Here is a 26,460-nt window from a genome sequence, read left to right on the forward strand (position 1 = left end):
GGTGTATTTGAACAAAATGTCTAGGAACAAATACTACCAATATAATTGAGCATGTATGTGAACCAAAGATGTTGCGCCAAGAAAGAAATGGATCACCAACGAAGGTACCAGGATAGAACTGGATTTAACAATCACAAAAAGGACTGCCAATCTAAGCAGGCACGTCTGTGAATAAAAGATGTTGCACCAAGAAAGAACTACATCTCCAACAAAGATACCAGGATAGAATTTGGTTTAACAATCACAAAGACTACCAATCTAATTAGGAACGTCTGTGAACAAAAGATGTTGCACCAGGAAAGAACTGGATCACTGATCCGCTATCGCACGCGGATCAAAACGAGTAGTTTTTCAAAAATGTGGTTTAACGACAGATTGACTCAAATATCGTTCTCAAGGATTCTTGTTTAATTAATCTACCGATAGAACAAAAAGGGGGGGGGGGTTGGTTGGTTTAGATTCGAAAAATTGATTTTTAAAAGTCATCATAAAACAAGATGACACGAACCAACCTACTGCATCATCTTCCGACTTATCATTGATTCTTATAAAATTCCAAATCCCTAACGGGTTTGCTCCTATTCGATTACAATTACCCTTAACAAGCATAAAAGAAATTATGCGAGTAATATTCCCAAATTCCGAATTAAGAGAATGGATTAAAAACTATTGCGAATTAAGCAGACGCAACTTGATCGTTCGTGATAAAATAAAAGCTATGTTAACACGAAATTGATTCGGGATCATCATTCATCAATCGAATTTAAGGATTCTATCCTATAACAACAATTAGATTAAGCAAATAATTGGAATTATAAGAAGAATTCAAAGGAAACAAATTGGAATTAATAAAAACCTCAAAGCAGATTCTGAATTACAGCAGGTTGATTCAAAAGGGATTAGTTCTCCATAGTCATCTTGCTAGCTCTCAAAAAATCGTACACTAATAGAAAAATGTAACCCTGTTTTTGGCTGCCTAACCTAGGTAAAAACACCCAAACCCGTTTCACAACTCAACCGGGTCAAATGTACGATCCGGGCCCAATACAACTAACCTAAACAAAATATAAAAATAATGCAGCAGCTTCAACGAAATTTCTGTCCCTACTACAGTCTGATTCAGCTCTCGAATTCTGAACAAAAGTTGTAGATCTTTTTCTTAGCTTTCCATCGACTGGTAGCACGTCTCAATCCGATACTCCTAGCTCAAGATATGATTTTTCTCGCGAAAGATGCTAATGCTGAAAATTAAATAAGTGCAAAAATAACATAAATTACGAAAACCCATTAAAACATAAAAATAATCAAAGCAAACCGAAGAAATGCTTAAGTACAAACATGGAAGAACGTGCATCCAAAATGCACTGATCAAATTCCCCCACACTTGAACTTTTGCACTCCGAGCAAAATGAAAAACAAAACAAAACACAGACACATCAACGGTTACTCATTCTAGGCTACAAGTCATCTTCGGCTAAGTTGGCTTCGATATGTACTAATCTTGCACATTAAGGACATTGTAAGAACACTAATCCACAGTTATGCAGACATAAACCTCCTGAATACACAAATCAACTCGAATCATGTTATTATATTAAAGCCTAACTTACTCATCCTTCTTTGGCTCTTTTTCATTCAGGCGCAATCACATTAAGCCCGTTATCTCCACACACTCATAGCAAGGCGACCGGTTAGTGACTCTGATCCTTTTCCGCACGGGGTTCTGGTACTTAAGTGGCATAACCCTTTGCTTACTCAATTGTAGTTGCGGGGGATCAGACCGTAATCCGCCCTACCAAGTTCAGCACCAGACCTACTGAACCAACTACAAAAGAGTCTTATTTCCAATTTTATTTTTGAAGGTTCCACAACCGTTGGGTTAAGTGACCGGGTGAGGGTCACCAAACTTAGAAGGTGCATTCCTTTATTTATTTTTCTTTTTTTTCGGAACACTCACTTATATTCATCGGCTTCCCTGCGTAGAATGTGTGTGAGATGGTGCTGATTGCTGAAATAAACTACTCAAGAGCTGTCAGAGGATGAGAATGTAAGGCTAAAACATACTAAAAATTCAACTCAATTTCCATATGCAGGAGACTTACGGTGTTAAAACAATACCGATCCTGTGAATTTTTCCCAAGTCTCCGCAAACTCGACTCAAAGTAACTTATTGCCTAAAACTTTCAAGAAGATGCATTTATTTTTATTTTTTTAATGACTAAAAACAAACAAAACACTAACAAAAACAAAGAAAACACACGATTCCCTCCCCCATACTAAAACTAAGCATTGCCCTCAATGAAAGGAATTTACTAACAAAGTAGAGAGAAGGAAAGAAAGACTCCCTGATGAAGTTGCAGTGTAGTCAGGCGTTTCCAAAGAAAGCTCCTCTATGCTGACATCTTCAGGCACCAAACTTGCATGGAATAACTTCAGACGCTGCTCGTTAACCTTGAAGACTTTGTCAGTAGCTGCACTTTTTATTTCTACTGCACCATGATGGAAAACATTAGTAACAACAAAGGGGTCAATCCATTTGGATTGAAGTTTCCCAGCCATAAGCTTAAGGCAGGAGTTAAACAATAAAACTTGTTGGCCCACAGAAAATTCCTTGGTCACTGATGATAGCTCGCGGTATTCCAAACCTGCACAAAATATTAGACCTGACAAAATCTCTAACAACTCTAGAATCATTAGTCCTAGTGGGGATAGCTTCCACCCATTTTGAAACATAATCAACAGCAAGCAAAATGTAAAGAAAACCAAATGGTATAGGAAAGGGACCCATGAAGTCGATTCCCCGTACATCAAATACCTCATAGAAAAGCATAGGCTGCTGAGGCATTTCACTCTTGTGAGTGATGTTTGTACCTGCTATCTGGCCCTCTTTACAAGTGAGGTAAGTCTCATAAGCATCCTTAAAAACAATTGGCCAATAGAAACCTGAATCAAGGACCTTTCTCGCCGTCCTTTGAGGACCAAAGTGTCTGCCGACTTGAGATGCATGAGAAAAATTCAAAATAGATTCAATCTCATTGTCGGGGACACATCTCCTAATTACCTGATCACTACCAAACTTCCATAGATATGTATCATCCCAAACATAATATTTGGCATCACTCTTGAGTTTATGAACCAGTGATCTCGAGGCACCTGTAGGAAAAACACCAACAACAAGAAAATTAACAATGTCAACAAACCAAGGTGTAATCCCATGCAAAAGAAACAACTGCTCATCAGGAAAGTCATCCTGAATAGGAAAAGGATCTTCATTTCTCTCTATCCTACTCAAGTGATCAGCCACTAAGTTCTCAGCTCCACTTTTGTCTTTAATCTCAACATTAAACTCTTGGAGCAACAACATCCATCGAATCAATCTCGATTTTGCATCCGGCTTCTTCAGCAAGTACTTTAAAGCTGCATGGTTAGTAAAAACAACAACCTTGGAACCAAGCAAATAAGATATGAATTTATCAAGAGCAAAAACAATAGCTAGCAGTTCTTTTTTAGTGGTAGTGTAATTTGACTGTGTAGAATCTAAAGTCCTAGAAGCATAGTAAATAACATGGGCAGCCTTGTCAACTCTTTGTGCAAGGACAACCCCAACAACATAATTAGAAGCATCATACATAAGCTCAAATGGGAGGGTCCAGTCAGGGGGATGGATAATGGGAGCAGAAGTCAATGCTTTCTTCAAGAAGTCAAACGCTTGTTTCCACTTGTCATCGAAGCTGAAAGTGACGTCATTCTTCAACAAGTTTGACAGCGGAAGAGCTATCTTGCTGAAATCCTTGATGAAACTCCTGTAAAAACCTGCATGACCAAGAAAAAAACGAATCTCGCGAACGCAAGAAGGGTAAGGCAGTGTAGAAATTACATCAATCTTAGCAAGGTCAACAGAAATTCCTTTTTCAGAAATAATGTGACCAAGAACAATTCCCTGCTCAACCATAAAATGACATTTTTCATAATTCAAAACAAGGTTAGTCTCGATGCATCTTTCTAAAATCAAGGTTAAATTGTTCAAGCATGCATCAAAAGAGGAACCATAGACAGTGAAATCATCCATAAAAACCTCCATGCAATTTTCGATAAAATCAGAAAAAATGCTAATCATGCATCGCTGGAAAGTGCCAGGAGCATTACAAAGACCAAAAGGCATCCTTCTGTAAGCAAAAGTATCGAAAGGACAAGTAAAAGTCGTCTTCTCTTGATCTTCTGGTGCAATATGAATCTGAAAATAACCTGAAAAACCATCAGGAAAACAATAGTGTGATTTACCAGCTAACCGTTCAAGCATTTGGTCAATGAACGGTAAAGGAAAATGATCCTTTCTCGTAGCCTGGTTCAATCTCTTGTAATCAATACAAACTCTCCAGTGTTCTGAACTCTAGTGGGAACAAGTTCATTCTTTTCATTTTTCACTACTGTAAGTCCAGATTTCTTAGGTACAACCTGCACTGGGCTTACCCACTTACTGTCTGAGATAGGATAAATTATACCTGCTTGCAAGAGTTTGGTTACCTCTTTCTTCACAACATCAAGAATCAAAGGATTAAGCCTCCTTTGGGGCTGCCTTATTGTTTTGGATCCATCCTCAAGTAGAATCCTATGCATGCACATCGATGGACTAATACCTGGAAGGTCGGCTAATGTCCACCCGATTGCCTTCTTATGCTTCTTCAAAACCTGCAAAAGTTTGTGTTCTTGATCGAAATCAAGGTTAGAAAAGATAATAACAGGGAGTTTCTCATTACTCTCCAAGTAAGCATATTTCAGGTTCTCAGGGATCTCTTTTAGCTCTAAGGAAGGGGGCTACTCGGTGGATGGAATGCTTGGGGCAGCCGGGATGTCAAGAGCATCAACTTTAAAAACAAGTTTATTGGTAACAACTTCACCTGTAGGAAATGTATCAACCTGCAAGGCAGCATCAATCTCAGCACAGACAACACAAACATTCGTGTCAGTACAATCAGAACATGAATAAATATCATCAAAACCAGAGAGAGAGGGAAAATCAAGCGCAAATAGTTCAGAACTAGCGTCATCAACTAATTCAGAAATCAGCTCAATATGAAAAACGGAATGCTCCTCCGCAGGGTGTTTCATGGCATCAAAAATGTTAAATTTTGAGACAATGTCACCAAATTCCATGGACATGGTTCCATCGTCAACATCAATTTTTGTCTTCGCCGTTTTCATGAACGGTCTGCCTAAAATGATGGGAGCTCTGCTTGTCTTGGGTTCTCCTTCCATGTCTAGAATATAGAAATCTGTAGGAAAAATCAAATCGTTAACTTGAACAAGAACATCTTCGACTACCCCGGAGGGTCGAGCGTTGCTCCTGTTTGCCAATTGAATGATAAAACCTGTATGCTGCAAAGGACCAAGACAAAGGTTATTATAAACAGAAGTAGGCATAACATTAATGCCCGCCCCCAAATCAAGCATGCAATTCTCAAATTTACTATCCCCGATGGTACAAGGAATAGAAAATGTTCTCGGATCCTTCTGCTTTTGTGGCAAAACCTGAGTAGTGAGGGCTGAAATATTTTGCTCGCCTACAATCTGTTTGGATGATTGTTTGGGCTGAATAAAGGCAGAAATATTTCTTCCTAAGTTTATACTTTCACTTCCCTTAATCCTCCTCTTGTTGGTACACAAATCTTTCAGAAACTTTGCATACTTAGGAACCTGCTTAATAATATCAAGTAGAGGAATATTTACCGCAACCTTTCGGAAAACATCCAGTATCTCTGTTTCTTTGTCTCCCTCCTCAATTCTTTTATTTTTCAGAACTCTATGTGGGAAGGGGACTGGTGGCCCATACTCCTTTTCTTTAATTTTTTCAGTTTTGACCACAACAGAAGAAGGAGAAGAAAGTTCAGTTGGGTGAGGCTCAGAAGGAGAAAGTTCAGAAGTTACCTCAATGATTTTTTTATTTTTTTCAGGGTCTGGTTCTGTAACTTTTCCGGATCTCAAAGAAATTATGCTCACATTAGCATTAGGACCATTCAGACTGACAACTGTCTGGGCTGGAAATTGGTTCGAACCTTGAGCTTGCATGTTATTTATTGAGTAGCAAGTTGTCCCATCTGTGTGTTCAAGGTCTGAATGCTAGCATCGGTCCTTTGTTGGAACTGGAGGTTGTTCACGGCCATTTTCTTAACAAGATCCTCCAAGGATGGTTCGGAAGGTGCAGGGGCATCCACTTGAGGTGAGTTCTATTGTTGGCTGGTTTGCGGGTTTCCATATCGAAGGTTGGGATGGTTCCTCCAATTGGGATGGTATTTGTTGATTGACAAGTCAGAAGTGTTGTTGTGCCTGTTTTGATTGTAAAGGTTGGCTGCATAAGCTTGTGGCAGCTCAGTACTTGACTCGTCTCTCAGAATAGGACAAGTATCGGTCGGGTGCTCAGGAGAACTACAAATGCCACACAAAGTTGTTGTTTGAGGTTTTTCTACTGCCAGATGTTTGACTAAGGCAATGAGTTCGTCAATTCTGGTCTCTAAAGCTTTGTTGGAAGAAACTTGATTTTGACACACGCCTTTGCTTTGCACAGACTTGTCTCTAGTGGTGAACTGTTGAGAATTAAGAGACATATTTTCAATAAGGGCTTTGACAGCAACTGGAGTTTTATCGACTAATGCTCCACCACTAGCAGCATCAAGAATGTTCCTGTCCATCGGTAACAACCCCTCATAAAAGTATTGGATGAAGAGTTGCTCAGTGATCTGGTGTTGAGGGCAGCTAGATACCAAGTGCTTGAATCTCTCCCAATACTCGGTCAGCGACTCATTGCCTTTTCTAATACCACAAATCTCCTTTCTTATTGAGGCAACTCTGGAGGCAGGAAAATATCTTTCCAAGAACACTTTTTTCAGGGCTGTCCAACTTGCAATTGAGTTTGGCTCGAGATAGTAAATCCAATCCTTTGTTGCACCCTGCAATGAAAAAGGAAAAGCTCGAAGTTTGATGTGATCTTCGGTGGTCCCTTCAGGCTTCAATGGTGTAGAACACACCACCTGGAACTCTTTCAAATACTTGTGTGGATCTTCACTTGCAAGACCACTAAACTTTGGTAACAAGTGTATTAAACTCGATTTTAATTCAAAAGGAGCAGCAACAGCATCATATTCAATACACAAACCATTGTAATTCACATCAGGAGCAGCTAACTGCCTTAAGGTTCTATTATCAGCCATTGCAAAATCAAGTTCAGAATCCGAAGCAAATAAGTTATGCAAATAGTCAGACTCAGAATCAGACTCAATTGTGGGTGGTGAACTATTGGTAGTCTGGACGTTTTACGTTGTGTGTGCAAAGTTCTCTCTATTTCAGGATCAAAAGCAACAATTTCAGAAAAGTGAAACCTAGAAGCCAGGACTAACGGAACAACAATGCAGCAATAGCAACAATAGTGAAAATACCAACAATGTCCTAAAAGTCAAAAAAACAAACACAAAGAAAGAAATCGATCAAAAATAATTCAAAAAAATAAACTGACACCAAAATTAATCTAATGACTTAAAAATATAATTTTGAGATTTTTTTCGATTTTTTTCGAGACGGTGAAAACAGTAAATAATTGCTTAAAAATAGAAAAATGATGAATTTTGGATTTTTAAAAATTTCTCCCAATACTACTCCGTAGTCTGGGCCAAATGACCAGAGAATTATTTCCCTTTAGATACCCGGAGTAGATTTCGAAACAGACACAATTTCTCAAAAACCGACTTTTTTACGATTTGGACTCTAAAACGCGAGTTGGACGAAACTGTGAGGAAACTAGGACCCATACGCTTAGACACTAAACCTATGACTCTAAAAACGATTAAAAGAAACAAGAATCCCCAGCAACGGCGCCAATTTGATCCACTGTCGCACGCGGATCAAAACGAGTAGTTTTTCAAAAATGTAGTTTAACGACAGATTGACTCAAATATCATTCTCAAGGATTCTTGTTTAATTAATCTACCGATAGAACAAAAAGGGGGGGGGGTGGTTGGTTTAGATTCGAAAAAGTAATTTTTAAAAGTGATTATAAAATAAGTTGACACGAACCAACCTACTGTATCATCTTTCGACTTATCATTGATTCTTATAAAATTCCAAATCCCTAACGGGTTTGCTCCTATTCGATTACAATTACCCTTAACAAGCGTAAAGGAAATTATGCGAGTAATATTCCCAAATTCCAAATTAAGCAAACAGATTAAAAACTATTGCGAATTAAGCAGACGCAACTTGATCGTTCGTGATAAAATAAAAGCTATGTTAACACGAAATTGATTCGGGATCATCATTCATCAATCGAATTTAAGGATTCTATCCTATAGCAACAATTAGATTAAGCAAATAATTGGAATTATAAGAAGAATTCAAAGGAAACAAATTAGAATTAATAAAAACCTCAAAGCGGATTCTGAATTACAGCAAGTTGATTCAAAAGGGATTAGTTCTCCATAGTCATCTTGCTAGCTCTCAAAAAATCGTACATGAACAGAAAAACGTAACCCTGTTTTTGGCTGCCTAACCTAGGTAAAAACACCCAAACCCGTTTCACAACTCAACCGGGTCAAATGTATGATCCGGGCCCAATACAACTAACCCAAACAAAATATAAAAATAATGCAGCAGCTTCAATGAAATTTCTGGCCCTGCTACAGTCTGGTTCAGCTCTTGACTTCTGAACGAAAGTTGTAGATCTTCTTCTTAACTTTCCATCGACTGGTAGCACGTCTCAATCCTATTCTCCTAGCTCAAGATATGATTTTTCTCGCGAAAGCTGCTAATGCTGAAAATTAAATACGAAAATTAAATAAGTGCAAAAATAACATAAATTATGAAAACACATTAAAACATAAAAATAATCAAAGCAAACCGAAGAAATGCTTAAGTACAAACATGGAAGAACGTGCATCCAAAATGCACTGATCAATCACCAACAAAGGTACCAGAATAGAACTGGATTTAACAATTACAAAGACTACCAATCTAATCGGGTACTTTTGTGAACCAAAGATGTTGCGCCAGGAGAGAACTGGGTCACCAACAAAGCTACCATGATAGAACTGGATTTGAAAAGATTGGATTTGAAAGATGGTACCAGGAAAACCAAAAGCTTAATGGGTACTTGTAGGTAAAATCAAATGAGTCCTATGAGGATAAAAGAAATTAGAGATATACCAAAGAACTGATAACTTCACTGGGGAAGCAAGCAAAAACCATTGGCTTATGCTTTGATGTATGTTTGAATTTTTCTATGGCGTAATGCTGCATATAAAATGGAAATGCTACGCGATTTTATGTATGCGATATAATGATGCATGATTTTGCAGGGGGAAAAATGAAATATAATGAACTGCTGAAGAAAAGTCCAATGAAATTTTTGAAACTCTGCGGGGAATAACAAACAGAGTGATCGGTAACCATGAGTCACAAACTCTGGGGGAATTTGCGAACATAAGTTGCAAACTCTGCTGAAGAAACTCAAAGTTTAGTGCAAACTCTGGGCTGGGATGTCAATGAAGATTGGACATTGTTGAGGAAGATTATCGATGGACTCTCGCTAGAAATGAGATGAACTTTTCATAAGAAACTAAAAAACTCCACCTCTTCTGCTGGAGATATGAGAAGCTCTTGAACAAGAAGTCTCAACAATGCAGAACTACTAGGGAATAAGAAAGTTCTCAACCAAGGCTCAGCTGGGGAAAAAGACATTTCTCAAACCTACTGATGAAACTCTTCCCTGGGAATAAACATTTTCCGATAAGCACCGCTGCTGGGGGAATAATAAAAATTACATCAATCAAAAACTCAAGATCCCATCAGTCATCCCCTTTAACCATAGACTCTGCTTGGTTAGAGAAGAAACCCTAACAAACTTGCTGGGGGAATAAAGCAATATTAAAAGTCATCCTGATGATCCTTGCTTTCGTGCTGGTACGTCGTATATCTGCGAGTGAACATCAATCCTGTAACACAAAACAACCTAGGTGCTCCGGGAATAGCATGACCACTTTGTCTACCAACCCGACCATACACAAAATCACAAGCATATTCAAATGTCTTTTTATCATGCCATGTAAAGCCCAAGATTTTAAACTGCAATGATTATAAAAAATTCAGACATTTTTGCATACAAAACAAAAATAAAGAACAAGCTTTTGAATGAAAAGAAACTTTTATTGACTTAGAATCCGCATATAAATAGGCATTTACATCAAGAGGCAATTCCTAGGAGAAGGTGATTGCAAAAAATGCAAAAATAAAAGATTATTAAGAATGGAAATGTGAAAACAATTTTCCATTAAGTTATGACTCGTCTATAACTCTTATGACCTTGACGCTCTCATCCCTTTGCTTTTTGAAGAAAATGATTGAACTGATTCCTACCCCTCGGGGTTTCCAAATGTAGCAGTACGATGAAATCAACAGATCCAACACAAGACATAGTCATTCACTTTAAATCCTTAACTTTTACCTGGATCGCCCTTTCGATTTTCAATCCACCGGGATACCCTTTTGTGCATAAGCTTCCCTCTCAGGTTTTCAACTTAGCGGGTGTACTTATTTTTTATTTTTATCCCTAATTTTTTCCCGAACCTTTTATTCATTTTTTTGTGGTTCGTCGGGATGCCCATTTTTGCCTAAGTCGTCGACTTAGCGGGTCTTTTTTATGCGAAGTATTTTTTGACTACATCTCCATTCACAGGGAGTGGGAAGTCTTCACCGTCCATAGTGGTGAGCATAATGGCTCCGCCAGAGAAGATTTTCCTTACCACGTATGGCCCTTCATAATTCGGAGTCCACTTGCCCCTAGGATCAGATTGAGGAAGAGTAATTCTTTTTAAGACAAGGTCACCAGCTTGGTAATTCTGAGGATGAAATCTTCGATTGAATGCATTCTTCATCCGCTTTTGATATAATTATCCATGAAAGATAACAACCATTCTTTTCTCTTTGATGAGGTTCAACTGATCAAATCTATTCTGCACCTACTCGGCCTCGTCGAGTTTCACATCTGCCATCAACCTTAAGAAAGGGAATTCAACCTCGACAACTAAAACTGCCTCCATGTTATAAACCAATGAAAATAGAGTTTCCCCAGTGGAGGTACATACCGAAGTACGGTAAATATGTAGAGAAAAGGGTAACATCTCGTGCCAGTACTTCTAGGTTACAACCATCTTCTGTACTATCTTATTTATGCTCTTATTGGCTGTCTCCAATGCCCTATTCATCTTCGGGCAGTAAGGAGAGGAACTGTGATGTTAAATTTTGAAACTCTTACACAACTCTGTCATCATCTTGTTGTTGAGATTGGACCCATTGTCTGTTATGATCTTCTCAGGGATTCCATAAAGACAAATGATATTCTTCTTGATAAAATGAGCAACCACCTATTTAGTCACAATGGCGTAAGAATAAGCTTCCACCCACTTGGTGAAGTAATCAATATCCACTAAGATGAAGCAGTGTCCATTCGAAGCGGTGGGCTCAATGCGCCCGATCTATCAATACCCACATCGTGAAGGGCCACAAAGAAGTCAAAAAATTCAAAGGCACGGGAGGAACATGCACTTTATCAATGTAAATTTGGCACTTGTAATATGATCTGGCATGAATGTGGCAGTCAGTTTCCATGGTCATCCAATAATAACCTGCACTCAGAATATTTTTCGCTATGGCATGACCACTGGAGTGTGTTCCAAATGAACCCTCATGAATCTCCTTAATGATTCAGTCAACTTCATGTCTATCCACACATCTGAGCAGGACAAAATCATGATTCCTCTTATACAACACATCACCACTTAAGAAAAACCTGGCAGACAACTTCCTTAGTGTTTTCTTGTCAGCGATGGACGCATCTTTCGGGTATTCCTGTTTCTCAAGGTATCTCTTGATATCATAAAACTAAGGTTTATCATCCCGAGCTTCATCATTAGTGTAGCGATAAATTTATGACCATCAAGCTATGGATAAGCTTAACGTCAATAAAACCAGAGTCGCTACCGTGCTTTTATGGTTTCCACAGGAAAAGGTAAAAGTTCGAACAAAACCCAAAGATAAGAAGTTTTCAAAACAAAACTAATAAAATGCCAGAGATTGCAGGTAAGGGGGTTGGTTACATAGAGGGAAGGTGTTAGCATCAAAATTGTCCTAGGTACTCCTTGGGAGCCCTTTTTTATGTGTGCATGTGTTTTTGGTATAAATGATGTTTGATAAAGTACAGTGTGGGATTAAGAAAATAATTCATTGATTATATATTTTGTGTTTGACAAGACCTTCGATCTTATGCCTACGTACCAACATAAAAATGAGGGATCAAAACCCCGTAGTTTCTGGAAATTTTTTCAAATAAGTTGGTGAATTGCTTTTAACAAAAGTTTAAATAAGAAAAGGGGCATAAAAGGCCAACATTTTTTAATGGAGTTGTTAGTTCTTTTTGTCTTTTTAAATTTAAGTCAATATAGTTAAGTTTATTTACAAACTTGATTAAGAAAAAAGACTTTAAAAATTCAATGACATAAGGCTAGAGTTTCTAATCATTAAAATATGTCTAAGTTGAAATTACCAACAAAGAAAGTGTTTGAAAAGAGGGAGAGATTTTGAAATTTAAGAAGTGGGAGGAGATGAAGAGACTACCCTAAACAAAATTTTAAAAGTTAAAAATTGAAAAGATCTGACCAATGGGATGCAATCCAACAGAAAAGAATGTCATATAGAAACCCATTTTCCTTTGGACTTTGATCAAGCAATAAGCAATAAGCAATGAGCAATATCCAAACATCATGAAGATCAAGGCATCAAATAAAGATAGCCACATCCAAGCAAGCACTCCAATAGCTAGCAGTCTTCATTGTCTTCCAATGTAGCTGATGAAATATTCCTTGGTCCAGTCAGAATAAAACATCAGACTTATACAAACAACAAAATAAGCAATTAAGCACTAAGACAGAGTAACAGATGAATCAAAGAAATCCTCAAGGTCTTGCATCAGATGAAGGCTCAATTCGAGATAGCTCAGACTCAAAATGTTGGGATTGGCCAAGTTCTTTAGCACATGGGAGGTTGCCTAATTCTTAGTCCAAAGCTCAGATCAAGTCCCAACAGTCCACCAAATGTTTTTTTAGGGTTTTTGTTGTTATTAGGTGTTTTAGGGTCCTAAGACCACAAACAAAATCAAAGCACATAAACAATATATACAATCACAAGATATGGCTCAAATGAGCAAAGTGAAAAGGACATAAACATAAACAAGTTATATGAAATATAAATGGCAATGAATGATAAATGACTGAAATTTAAACTACATAAAGTAAATGGCTTGAAGGTAAAAGCACAATGAATAAAAGTTAGTCAATGGTTTGTCAAAAGTTAGTGTTGAGTTTTAATTGATTAAGTCATTCTTTGGAGAACACTTAACCATTCATTCACAAGTATGGATCCTTAAACCAAGACATCTTCCATGAGAAGGGCTCCAACTTGGATAATTCAGCAAGTATGCCACTAGCTCCCATGAAAGGAAAAAACGTCAAGTCTCCACACAATGCCATGAAGAATGGGAGACTTACAATCTCACTTACTAGAATGCTATGCCTTGAGGGTCAAATTTACCTCTATGTTAAGCAATCACAATTGGACTTATGTAGAAGTCACAACTATCTGAGGTCGGGCAATCAAAATATAGGTGTTAATGCATGTTATATGTTTTGTACAAAGAACCAAACTCCTAAAACATACCACACACTAAAAGAAAATGAGAGGGACCTATCTCAGTCATACTTGTATTGATTTATCTGACACAAGGTCATCGATGAATCAATTAGCATTTAGACATTAGAGTTTTCATTGGTCAAATGAGGGAATAAGAAATAATAGGGATGAAGATGAAGAGGGAAGGGGAATTAGAAACAAGAATTGATCATGAGAGGAATTTCATTTGATCAAAACCATCCAGTCATTTTGGGAGATGAAATGTGCATTTCATCAATACTCTAAATCAAATGGTTTTGTTCCAACAAAAGTCAAATCAACCATGACCAAGTCCCAAATAGAAATTCAAACATATCAAGACCATAAAAATGGATCAACATAATTTTTGAACATTTAATTAATTAAAAATCAATTTAAAAATGAATTAAAATGCATTTTAATTTGGACAAAACCTCAAATCCCTTCAAAATACCAAATAAATGGCCAAGGGATTTATGCTAGGTCAAACAAGGTCAAAGGACCTTAGACAAAAAATTTCATGATTTTTAAAAAGTCAGAAGTATTTTTAAACAATTAAAATTATACACAAAAACCTTTAATTCATGAAAAATACCAAAATTAATCCAAAAAATAATTTTAATTCAAAATATGGAAGAGATTTTTTTTTTTTATGAAAGTCCCATATTTTTTGGATTAAAAAATGGATTTATTATGAATTAAACAAATTAAGGAAATTAAATGAAAAATATGAAAATATGAAAAATCAGGGTCCATCAGATCTCCGTCATTAATTGAGGTGGGAAATCTGATCGCCAAGCGCGCGCTTCCATCATGTTATGCAGTCAACGCATGTACATGCGTGGTAATCAGGAGGAAGGGCCAGGATTAAAACATTTGAGTCAAATCAGAAGGTTGGGAACACGCAAACACATCACTGGAGCTAGGGCTCAAATCATCTTCTTCGGTGGACCTCACCGGACTGGCCCACCACCAACCATCACCAAAATGAAAAAACAAGGACATGATTTTAAAGGAAAAGTGCCCAAGAGCTCGAATCTAGCATCAATTTCTTCCAATTCCAAGTATATTAAAAGATACATGGATTTGAATTTTGAGGATCATGAACTAAGTTGCTTTGATTTGACCTCAAAGCAACTCAATCTTGTTGCCTACATTGGTAGGACTTCAGGAAACCAAAAATAAATCAAAATAGATGAGAAATGAGGGACAATCGAAGAAGATAAGTTTCTTAAATCTCACCTTCAGGGAGCTTCAAATCAACTTGATCTTACTTCTAATTTGGGTTGACTTGACTCTAGAAGCTTGCAGGAAGTGAAATTGATCAAAGAGGGGCTTGGATTCTTGGAGTTTCAATCTCAAAACAGAAGGGGATTTGAAACTCGATTTCAAGTGAAATTTTCAAGTTTATCCTTTAATGGAGATTAGGGAAGCAATGGTTCAAAGATTGGGCAAGTGTGGTCCTCATTCTGAGCAGCAAGGCAATGCATTTATAGGGTTTTACATTGCTTTTCACACACTTGAAGATTTGGAAAAATTGGAAAGGTTAGTGAATGCTTGCGTGGGTGTGTGATTGGCCCATGGGATGATTGGAATAGGTCTATAAATGATCATGAATGGTGCTGAAAGCTTAACATGAGGCCATGCAATTGTGCTTGAGAAATGATCAAGTGATTCATCCAAATGGGACCATGAAGAGTAACTATGCGCAGGTCATTCAAATTTTGTCCAAATGAGGTGATCTTAGACTTTTTAGAAAGGTGATATCAAGAGGAACAACTTTTATGTTGAACATTTTTCCATTTTAATCTTGGATCATGATGAAATTTGAGTTGGAAGTTTGAGAAATCAAACATAATTGAAATTTTCTAAGAACCAAGTCAAATATCCATTTCTTCAACATTGAATAACATTTGCTATGAGTTTCAAATGGAAATGGTTCATCCATCAAAGTTATATCTCTTTCAATCCTATTCAATTTTGTCACAAGTTTGACCTCATTTTGGTTTGGCATGAGGGAGTTATGCATTTTAGAAGTTGGAGAAAATTGCTTGTTCAATGGTAATGGCCAAAAATGACCTATAATGTTTCCTCTTGGAACATGCCCTTGCAAGTTGAATTGGACATTTATCAAAGATTCAAATTTGGAGAGGAAATATTCAAATTGATCATGAAACTTGGATGACCTTCATCTCATAAAAATCGAGCAAGTTGTGGTCCTTAGGAGTTGACCTCCTAACTAGGGCAAAAACATAATGACCTATAATATATCACCATAAAAAATGACTTTCCAAGCAAAACTAAATCTTGATGTAAACATGAAAGTTGTTTGGAATTTTATAAGGAGTAACTATTCTCTTAGAATCATTTTCATGTGACAAACATTGTAGGAGGGTCTAGTGAACCCCAGTTTTGACTAGTTGACTTTCTCTAGTCAACCTCTTTGAACCAATCTTGCAAACTTGAAGTTTTATTGATATTTTACACTCATGGAGGATCATATATGTATAATATGATGTGAAATAGTATCCCTTGATGTATTCGACCAATTGTTAAAGAAACTTGTTGAGGAAGTCACACAAGATACCTAAATGAATTAGGGTTTCCAAGGCAAACAAGCTTCAAACTCTTGATGATTTCTTGATCCAAATGATAAATGAAGAACACGGAGATACATATATGATGTATAGAACCATTGTGAACCATTTTATGATTGATCTCCTTGCACTGAGGGTCTCAAACCCTAGTTGTGAGCTTGATGATGCATTGGTAGATGCACACGCTACCTACAAAAGAAACAAATCTACACATATACATATTTTTGGTATTTTGGTTAATAAGCAAAGAAAAATAAAGGTATGATACAAACAAATATGCTTGGTGATCTCTCCCAATGCAAACCCAATGAATGAGGGGTGAGAAGGATGCGAAGGTGTGATCCCAAAGCTAATGCATATGATGAGATAGCATGACGGATCTTAGGGTCAAAATTGGGGTCTGACAATTAGTATAGAAAAAATTTGGCTCATCCAACCTCATAATGTTGATGGAGGGGGGCTCATTTGCCCATTTAACTTTGAACATGGATGTCAGAGTGTCCAGTGTATCTGCTAAATGATTCTCTTCTTTCGGAATATGATGAAACATGATCTCCTCAAAGTATTTAATCAGCTTCATCACATGCTCTCGGTATGGAATCAAATTTGGGTGACGGGTCTCCTAATATCCATTGATTTGGATGATGACTAGAGCAGAATCCCCATATACTTCAAGATACTTGATTCTTAAAGCAATAGCAACTTCAATCCCATAGATGCAAGTTTAATATTCGGTTATGTTATTTGTGCAGTCGAAATAATTTCTAGAAGTGAAAGGAATATGAAAACCCGTGGTAGAAGTAATGACAACTCCTACACCATTTCCCAAAGCATTTGAAGCACCATCGAACACGAGCGTCCTTCACGACCCTGGTTCTAGGCCTTCATCTAGGCCCGTTCGGTTGTAATATTCTTTGAGAAACATCACATCTTTATCAAGAAACTCGAACTTCATTCGTTGGTAATCTTCCACAGACTGATGTGCTAAATAGTCAGCAATTATACTACTCTTGATGGCTTTTTGAGTCGTATACTAGATATCATATTCTAATAAAATCATTTGCCAACGGGCAACCCTTCCTGTGTGAGCAGGTTTCTCAAAGATATACTAGATTTGGTCCATCTTCGAGATCAATAAAGTAATGTGGGCCAACATATACTGTCTCAGCCGACGAGCAGCCTATAAGACCCCAATTTTGACCCTAAGATCCCTCATGCAATTTCATCATATGCGTTAACATTGGGATCATACATTGGCATTATCCTTACCCCTCTTTCATTGGGTTTGCTTTGGGAGAGATCACCAAACACTATGTGATTGTATTATACTTATATTTTATCATTTTACTAACCAAAATACCCAACAATATGTCTTTGTATTTGCCTAACTCTTTTGTAGGCAAGGCATGATCTCTATTGATCTATCAAGTTCACATCTAGGGTTTGAGACCCTCATGACCAAAGAGCACAACCATGGATTGATCCAAGAATGGTTACAAGCATCATATATGAGTTCCAGTGATTCCTACATGTCATATTGATCAAGTTTTCTTTAAGCGTTTGAGGGTGATTTGCCTTGGAAACCCTAATTTGACGGGGTATCTTAAGTAACTTCTGTAACAAGCTATCTCACCAATTGATCAAATTTCTCAAGGGACACTTCAAAATTCATAATATTATGCATATATGATCTACCATGAGACAAGAAATACCAAATAATTGAAGGTTAGGAAGTTGGTTGATGGTGGTTGGCCAGATGAATTCATTTAATCAAAACTGGGTCCCCCTAGACAATATCTCCTGCAATTTTCACCATATGAAAATGATTCCAAGAGAAAAGTTACTCTAAATGACATTCCAAACAACTTTCATGTTGGGACCTAGAGCTAGTTTTGTTTGTAAAATCATTTCCTATATTGAAATATTATAAGTCATTTTGTCTAATTCCTAGTTTGAAAGCCAACTTCCGAAGGCCATAACTTGCTCAATTTTTATGAGATGAAATATTTCCAAGTTGAACAATCAAATTCAAGATGTATAATTCAACTTTTATGTTTGGAGTGGGATCTAATTCAACTTTTATGAGCATGTAATATGAGGTTACATTATAGGTCATTTTTGACCTATACCATTGAACAAGTGATATTTCCAAACTTCAAAAATGCATAACTCAATCATTCTAAATCCAAATGACATGAAATTGGTGACCATTTTGAAGGTATTTGAAATAGATACAACTTTGATGAAGACACATTTCTCATTTGAAGCTCACACAAAACGTTAAGTAAGGTGGAATATTGAGATATATGGCTTGACACTTAGTAAAATTTTCAACATGTTGAAATTTCCAAACTTCCACCTCAAAATTATCCATGTTCCAAGCTCCAAATGAAAAAGTGTTCAATATCAAAGTTGTTCCCCTTGATCGAAGCTTTCCAAAGAACCCAAGTTCATGCTTTTTGGACAAAGATTGCTAGGTCTGCGCATGGCTTTAACAAGGTTGCATCATTGGAAAGAATCAATTGTACAAACTTCAGTTCACATTGCCTTGCCATTCAAGCTTCATTTAGACTTCAATATGAATCATTTTGGACCTTAATGCATTGCATCATGGGCCTGTGCATTCCCATGCACTCGTGCCATCCATATTACCAATTTTGGACAAGATTTTGAAGTGTGCAAATATCATTCCCTTTGGCTATAAATAGAAAGCTTCTGAGCTCATTTGAACAACACTTTGCGCGCCAACTTTTCCCCCCATTGAAACCCTCTCATTCTAAAGGAAAACCTGATAAATTTCAATTTGAAATTTGCGTTTGAATCTCAATTGTTGGAGATTCAAGAACTCCAGGATCCACAGCCTTGCAACCTCTCCAATCACTTCCTGCTAACTTCTCAAGTTTGATCAGACCATGTTTGAAGCAAGCAACATCAAGTTCTGCATAACATTGAAGGTAATTTTCAGAAAACTTCATATCTTCGATTCTCACTCAATTCTACTCAATTCTCTTGGATCTTTGGTTGTCTGAAGTCCTACCAATGTAGGCAAGAAGATCGAGTTGCTTAGAGGTCAAATCGAAGCAACTCAGTTGACACACCTCAAAATTCAACTCCTCATATCTTTTTATATATTTGGAGTTAGTTAAAATTGAGGTCAGATTCATGCTCTACGCCATTTTTTCTTTCAGATCATGTTCTCCTTTTTCATTTTGGTGATGGTTGAGAGTGGATCAGTCCGGTGAGGTCCACCAGAGAAGAAAATAGGAGCTACAGATCCGGCTGTGTCTTGGCACGTCTCAGACCATAGGATCCTTGCAAAACGTTTTAATTTGGTGAGTTGGTTTTAAATACCATCCCTGTAGCGCATTGACTAGTCTCTAGTGTGAAATGCGGCGCTGAGGACCACTTGATCTGCCACCTCAATTAATGAGGAAGATCAAGTGGTCCACGTTTTTTGCTATTTTCTGATTTTTATTTTAATCCTTTTTTTTCATTAATTCATAATAATTTTAATATTGATCCAAAAAATATGAGAGTTTCACCAAAAAATTTCAAAAAATTTCCTCTTTCATATTTTGAATTAAAATTATTTTTTGGATCGTTATTAATATTTTTCATGATTTAATTGATTTCGTATTTGTTCTAAATTGTTTAAAAATTCTCTTAAGTCTTTAAAAATTCTGAAATTTTTTCTCCAAGGTCCTTTGACCTTGTTTGACCTATGATAAATCTCATGGCCATTTCTTTGGTGTTTTAATGAGGTTTTAGGAATTTGACAAACCATATTTAATTTAAATGTATTATTTTAGTCTTTTTAATTTGAATAAATGCCAATTAATTGTGTTAACCAATTGTGATGACTTGTTTGAGTTTGACTCTTGTTGTTGGGCCTTGGTCAAGGTTGATTTAACTTTGTCAAGTTAATATCATTGGATTTAGGGGATTGATGGAATGTATGTTCCATCTCCCAAAATGAATGGATGATATTAATTTGGTAAAAGTCCTCCTTTGGCCAATTTGACTTTTGATCCATTCCCCTCCCCCTTCATCTCATTCCCATTCTTTATGCGTTCATCTCATTTGGCCTATGATATCTCAAAGTCCTAAGGCTAGTTGATTGAAAAATCAACATAAGTATGGATGAGATTAAGCCACCTCTTTTGCATATTCTTTTTGTGTGTGGTATGTTTCATGAGCATAGCCTATTATACTATGTCTCTTACATGCATTAACACCAAAATTCTATTGCTCGGCCTCAAATAGTTGTAACTTCTACATAAGTCCAATTACGATTGCTTAACATAGCGCTAAAATTGTGACACAAAAGGTATATTATTCTAGTTAGTGAGATTGTAAGTCTCCCATCTTTCATGGTATTGTGTGGAAACTTGGCCTTTTTTCCTTCCTTTGGAAGATGTCTTGATTCAAAGATCCATGCTTGTGATAAGTGGGTTGAGTGTTTTCCAAAGAATGACTTCAAATAAAAAGGCAAAAGCCAAACAATACTAACCTCTAACTCATTAACAACTTACATTTAATTTCAAGCCATTTATTTTAATGAAATTTAATTTTAGCCTTTATTCATTTGCCATTGTTCATACTATTCTAATTGTTTATGTTAATGCAAATTTTCATTTTTTGTCCACTTGGACCATATTGTATGATATATCTTGTTTGTGTATATTTTGTTTGCTTGTGGTGTGTTTGACCATTAATTTACATAATAACAACAAAAAACCCTAAAAAACTTTTGTGTGGGTTGTTGGCTTGATCTTGGACAAATGGACTTAGAATTTAGGCAACATTCCTATGCTAAAGGACTTGGCCAATGTCAACTTTTGTGAAACCAAGTGCTTGCAATTTGAAACTTCATCTGATACATCATTCCAGATCCCTTTGAGTTCATCTACAACATGATCATTATGAATCTGTTATTTTGAACATGTGACTTATGGAATTCATCTGTTACATGGGCTATCTTGAGGAAGATCATGGAGTAGCTAAGCTTGGATGTGGCTATCTTTATTTGATGTCCAAGGGAATTTGGGTTTCTATTGACATTCTTATCTATTGGATTTCTATCCATTGGTCAGATCTTTTCAATCCTTAACTGTTAATTTTGTGCATAGGATTAGTCTCTTCATCTTTTCCCTATTTCTTAAATTTCAAAATCTCTCCCTCCCTTTTTAAAATCTTCTTTGATTGAACTTATTTTGTTCTAAACTTTGACCACTTTGCAAAAAGATAGAAACTTTGGCCTTATGCCATTGCATTTTCAAACTTCTTTTCTTAAACCAAATTTGTAAATAAACTTAACTATACTTGACTTAAACTTTAAAAAAAGCCAAAAAAAACTAACTCATTCAAACCATTTTTAGGCCTTTGTTCCTTTCAAACATAATTTTTGTTAAAAGCAATTCACTCACTTTGAATTTTGTATCACGAACTACAAGGTTTTGATCCCTCATTTTTATGTTGGTACGTAGGCACAAGTCTGAACGTCTTGTCAAACACAAAAATATAATTAATGAATTCTTTTCTCATCCCCCATTCTATATTTTTGTAAACATCCACTTGTACAAAATACATATGCTCACAAAAAAGGGCTCCCTAGGAGTACCTATGACACTTTGGGTGTTAACACCTTCCCTATGTGTAACCAACCCCCTTAGCTATAATCTTTGACATTTTATTAGTTTTGATTTGAAAACTTCTTACTTTTGGGTTTTGTTCGTACTTTTCTCTTTTCCCTTGGAAACAATAAAAGCGCGGTGGCGACTCTTGTTTTATTGATGTCTAGCTTATCCATAGCTTGATGATCATGAATTTACCGCTATAGAAATTAAGTGGCGACTCTGCTGGGGAGTAATCCCCAATGGGTTTAGCCTACTTTTTTGTGTGTATATAATTGTATATATGTGATGTTTGTATATATGTATGTGTGATATAATCAGCTTGTTGTGATTGGTGATCTATGGTTGGTGATATAAGTTCTAACCCGAACTTGAGTACAATAAAGATAGGAGGATGGTGTAGTCATGTTCGACTTGTGTGGAGTAGTCCTTAACAAGTTATCTTGAGATCCATCTGCTAAGTGGAGGCTCTTTTGGATTTGGAAATGTCACACAAGTATTTGTGGTTAGGCGTTACTATCTCTAATTTGGGTCCGAGAAGCTGAGGACCATAGAACATTTACCGCCTCTTGGCCTATTTAGGATGTAGTTTAGATATTGTTCAAGTGTAGACTTGATAACGGTTGTTATGCGATACTACACTCAGACGAGTTTCTCTTGAGAATATTATGGGTCGATGAGTCAGTCATCTTAACCTGTAATATCCGATAGATGGAATTAAGACTCTGGGAACTTTTTAGAACATGATCTACAGGCTTTTATCCTTAGTTCGCTCCTTTGGGATGGTTCTTACTCAGACTCCATGCTCGTGACTCACAACAAACCCTTGATTCTTGGTTGATCGAATCAAGTCTTGTCAATATCAATGGAACTTGGGTGTTGATAAGGTGAAAACCACAATCCACCAAAATGGATGATTGATCTTGACAATGACATGATTCATCCATTGACCTTTGTTTGTTTGCCTTGTTTGTGATCCCTTATTTGTGATTGTTTCATTCATGCATTCATGCGCGTCATGACATTCATCACACAAAAATTTCAAGGAACTGAGGTATTATTTGCAAATATTTTCAGACCATGGATTATGGACGAAGGAACACTAAGAAGTACAGTTTCAGATGTCCCGACTTGAAAGAGTTAAGGAAGCTAGCATCTTTTGTATTAGATCCCTTGGACTTCAAACAACGTCATGGGAAGCTTCTATATATCTTTTCTGTTGATGTGGTTAAAGGACTTTTGAGTGTGCTAGTGCAGTTCTATAATCCTCTCTACCTTTGTTTCACTTTCCCAGATTATCAACTTGTGCCTACATTGGAGGAGTATTCTCATCTTTTGGGGATACCTATTTCTAGTGGAGTGCCATTTAGTGGATTGGAGGAGATTCCCCAATCTAATCTTATTGCTGAAGCTCTTCACTTGAAGAAGTCTGAGATAGAGGCTCATTGGGTGAATAAAGGAGGGTTATTTGGGTTGCCATCTGATTTCCTCATCAAGGAAGCTACTTCCTTTGCTCAAGTCGGTAGTGTGGATGCTTTTGATGCTATTTTTGTGTTGCTCATCTATGGATTGGCTTTGTTCCCTAACATTGATGGTTTTGTTGATGTTAACACCATTAGACTTTTCTTAATTGGGAATCCTGTGCCTACTTTATTGGGTGATTTGTACTTCTCTTTGCATCTAAGAAATTCTAAAGGTGGTGGAACTATTGCCTGTTGTATTCCTCTTATGTACAAGTAGTTTATTTCACACTTGCCTCAGACACCTGCTTTTATGGAGAACAAACAATGTCTACGATGGTCTCAGAGACTTATGTCTCTCACTAATGATGATATAATTTGGTATGATCCGTCTTTGAGCAGTTTGGAGATTATTGATAGTTGTGGTGAATTCTCGAATGTGCCTATCATTGGTACACAAGGAGGAATCAACTACAACCCTGCTTTGGCTCGTCGTCAACTTGGGTTCCCCTTGAGAGACAAACCTAATAACACTCTGTTAGAAGGTCTTTTCTATCAAGAGGGTAAAGATCCCCAACATTTGAAGCAAAAGATTGTGCATGCTTGGCATGATGTGCATAGGAAAGGAAGATCTGAGCTTGGTCCGTGCAACTGTGTAGCTTTGGAAGCTCACACTCTTTGGGTGAAGAAGAGAGCTTTGGAGTTGAAGATGCCTTATCCTTATGAAAGAACTATGTATATGGTTGCGGTTGAGCCCTTAACTCTCCCTAACCAAGATCTAGAGGAGTTGGAAGACGCACTCGCCAAGATGAAGCAAGAGAAGGATATGTGGGAAGAGCGTTTTCGTGCTTTGAGCAAGAAGCATGAAGAGTTGCAGTTGGAGTCTTAGGACAAAGATGCACTTATTGAGCTACTTGAAGACCGGGTGGCTAAGAGACAGAGAGAGCCGGAGGTTTCATCTTCGAGCATGCCTCAGCCTTCCGTTGCTTGGAAGAAGATTGTTGATCAGCTTGTCCTCGAGAAGATTCAGATGAAGACTTCTTTTGAGACCGAGATCCGTCGCATTCAAAGGAAGTACGCGCCTTCAGCCATATCTACTGACATTGTTGTTATGGATCCTTAGGATGACTAGTCTCCTTTTCTCTTGTATTTTTTCTATTTTTGGTTTCTGAAATTGTACTTAGTGTAATCCTTCAAATTATATAAATGAAAAGAGATTTTGGTCATTATATATATATATATATATATATATATATATATATATATATATATATATATATATATATATATATATATATATATATATATATATATTTGCAAATGATAAAGTAAGTTCCTTGAAAATAAAAATAAATAAACAAGCATTGCATTTCATGATGTTTATCTAAGGCGGTATAAAAGAGATATTGGTGTTGTAAAATAACAGTAAATAATAAATGCAGTGCAGATAAAGACAAGTTTGAATGTATATCACGTCAGTTAAGTGATGTTTCGATTGTCTAAATAGAACTACTTATGAGGCAATATTTTCTACTCTTGAAAAGAACCCAATTAACAGGAACTGTCGCTTTTGCGTATTCAAACTGAGTTTACCCTGAAATTAAGGCCTTTTATTGTCACTTATAAAAGGTGCGTAGAACACTAAAGTTGTAAAGTTATTTTTAAGAAATAAGACTCGTAAACTTAGTTGAAAAGTGATTTTGATTTGGAAAGTTTTACCCAAGGAGTTTCCTGATTTTAAATCTATCAACGCGTCCGAAAATAGTTTCAAAAATAGTTTTTCCTTAAAGTGATAAAAATTCCTAGTTAACTAAGCCAGGGTGTTTTCGCACTCCTTGATAAGTTAAAACTAACCAAGTTTGTTTCAGAAAACTCAAGTTAAAAATCAAAACACCCTTTAAAGTATTTCTACAGATTCAATATGTGAAACATCTCTTTAACCACGATCCTTACATTCTAACCTTTAAAAGATTTAGCCAGACATGGTAATACCAACAAACACAACGATATTGATCATGATGAAAAGTTATTTTAGAATGTGAGGCGTAAGGGACGAGTAAAGCGTGTAAAAATAAAGCGTAGACAGAAAGTAAATAAACTAAAGCGTAGACAGAAAGTAAATAAATTAAAGCGTAGACAGAAAGTAAATAAAATAAAGCGAGACAAGTAAATAAATAAAATAAAGGGAGACAAGTAAATAAATAAAAGCGATAAAATAAGAACCTTCTCCAAACGGAGGCTATAAATCTGGTACAAGGAAAATAAACCTCCGACTCTGAAGATAAAGACGATAACAACTTGAAGTGACCCAACTCAATCTCAGTAAGGTGCGATAACACCCCGATGTGACGAATTACCGCTTTTACAGATGAAGAATATAGTCTTAGTGTTGTAAACTAAGTTGGATGATTTGAAAATGAAATGGAATGAACTATTTATAAAGGATTTAAGCAGCTTGTAAAGACCATGGTGCCTTCCAACTTCTCCTTAGTGGGAACGTGATTTGCAAAGGTGGCGCCCGCCATCCCTTCATGGTGCCCTCCATGTGTGGAAATGGGAAAGATCATGGGAACGTGGCGGTTACCTCCTGGTTTAGGGCTGATGAGTCATGGCTTCTCCTATGGCGGCCGCATGTGTATAATATTTGCCGAAAAACCCTAATTTTAGGTCTTTTTGCTTCGTTTCTTCTAAAAGGTTCCTGAAAGAGCTAAATATATGAAAATAACATAAAAGAGAGCATAATACAAACAAAATATAATAAAGTCCTAATAAACATTTGAAATCCGAGTAAAAAACACAGTGTGATTCAGTGTGATAAAATTCTCCCACATTTAAACCTTTGCTTTTCCTCAAGCAAAACTCTTTATAGTTTATGCAATAAAAACAGTATCAACTAGAGTTAATTCAAGGCAAAAAGACTTATAAGTTCATTCAAGGAATGTATCGATAGGTACTAACGAATCGAACTAAGGATATTGTAGTGACACTTCCCGCAATTGCGGTCATAGGCTTCGTTCCTATACAAAT

The sequence above is a fragment of the Lathyrus oleraceus genome, chromosome 5 (genome assembly GCF_024323335.1).
Source record: "Lathyrus oleraceus cultivar Zhongwan6 chromosome 5, CAAS_Psat_ZW6_1.0, whole genome shotgun sequence".
NCBI lineage: Eukaryota > Viridiplantae > Streptophyta > Magnoliopsida > Fabales > Fabaceae > Lathyrus > Lathyrus oleraceus.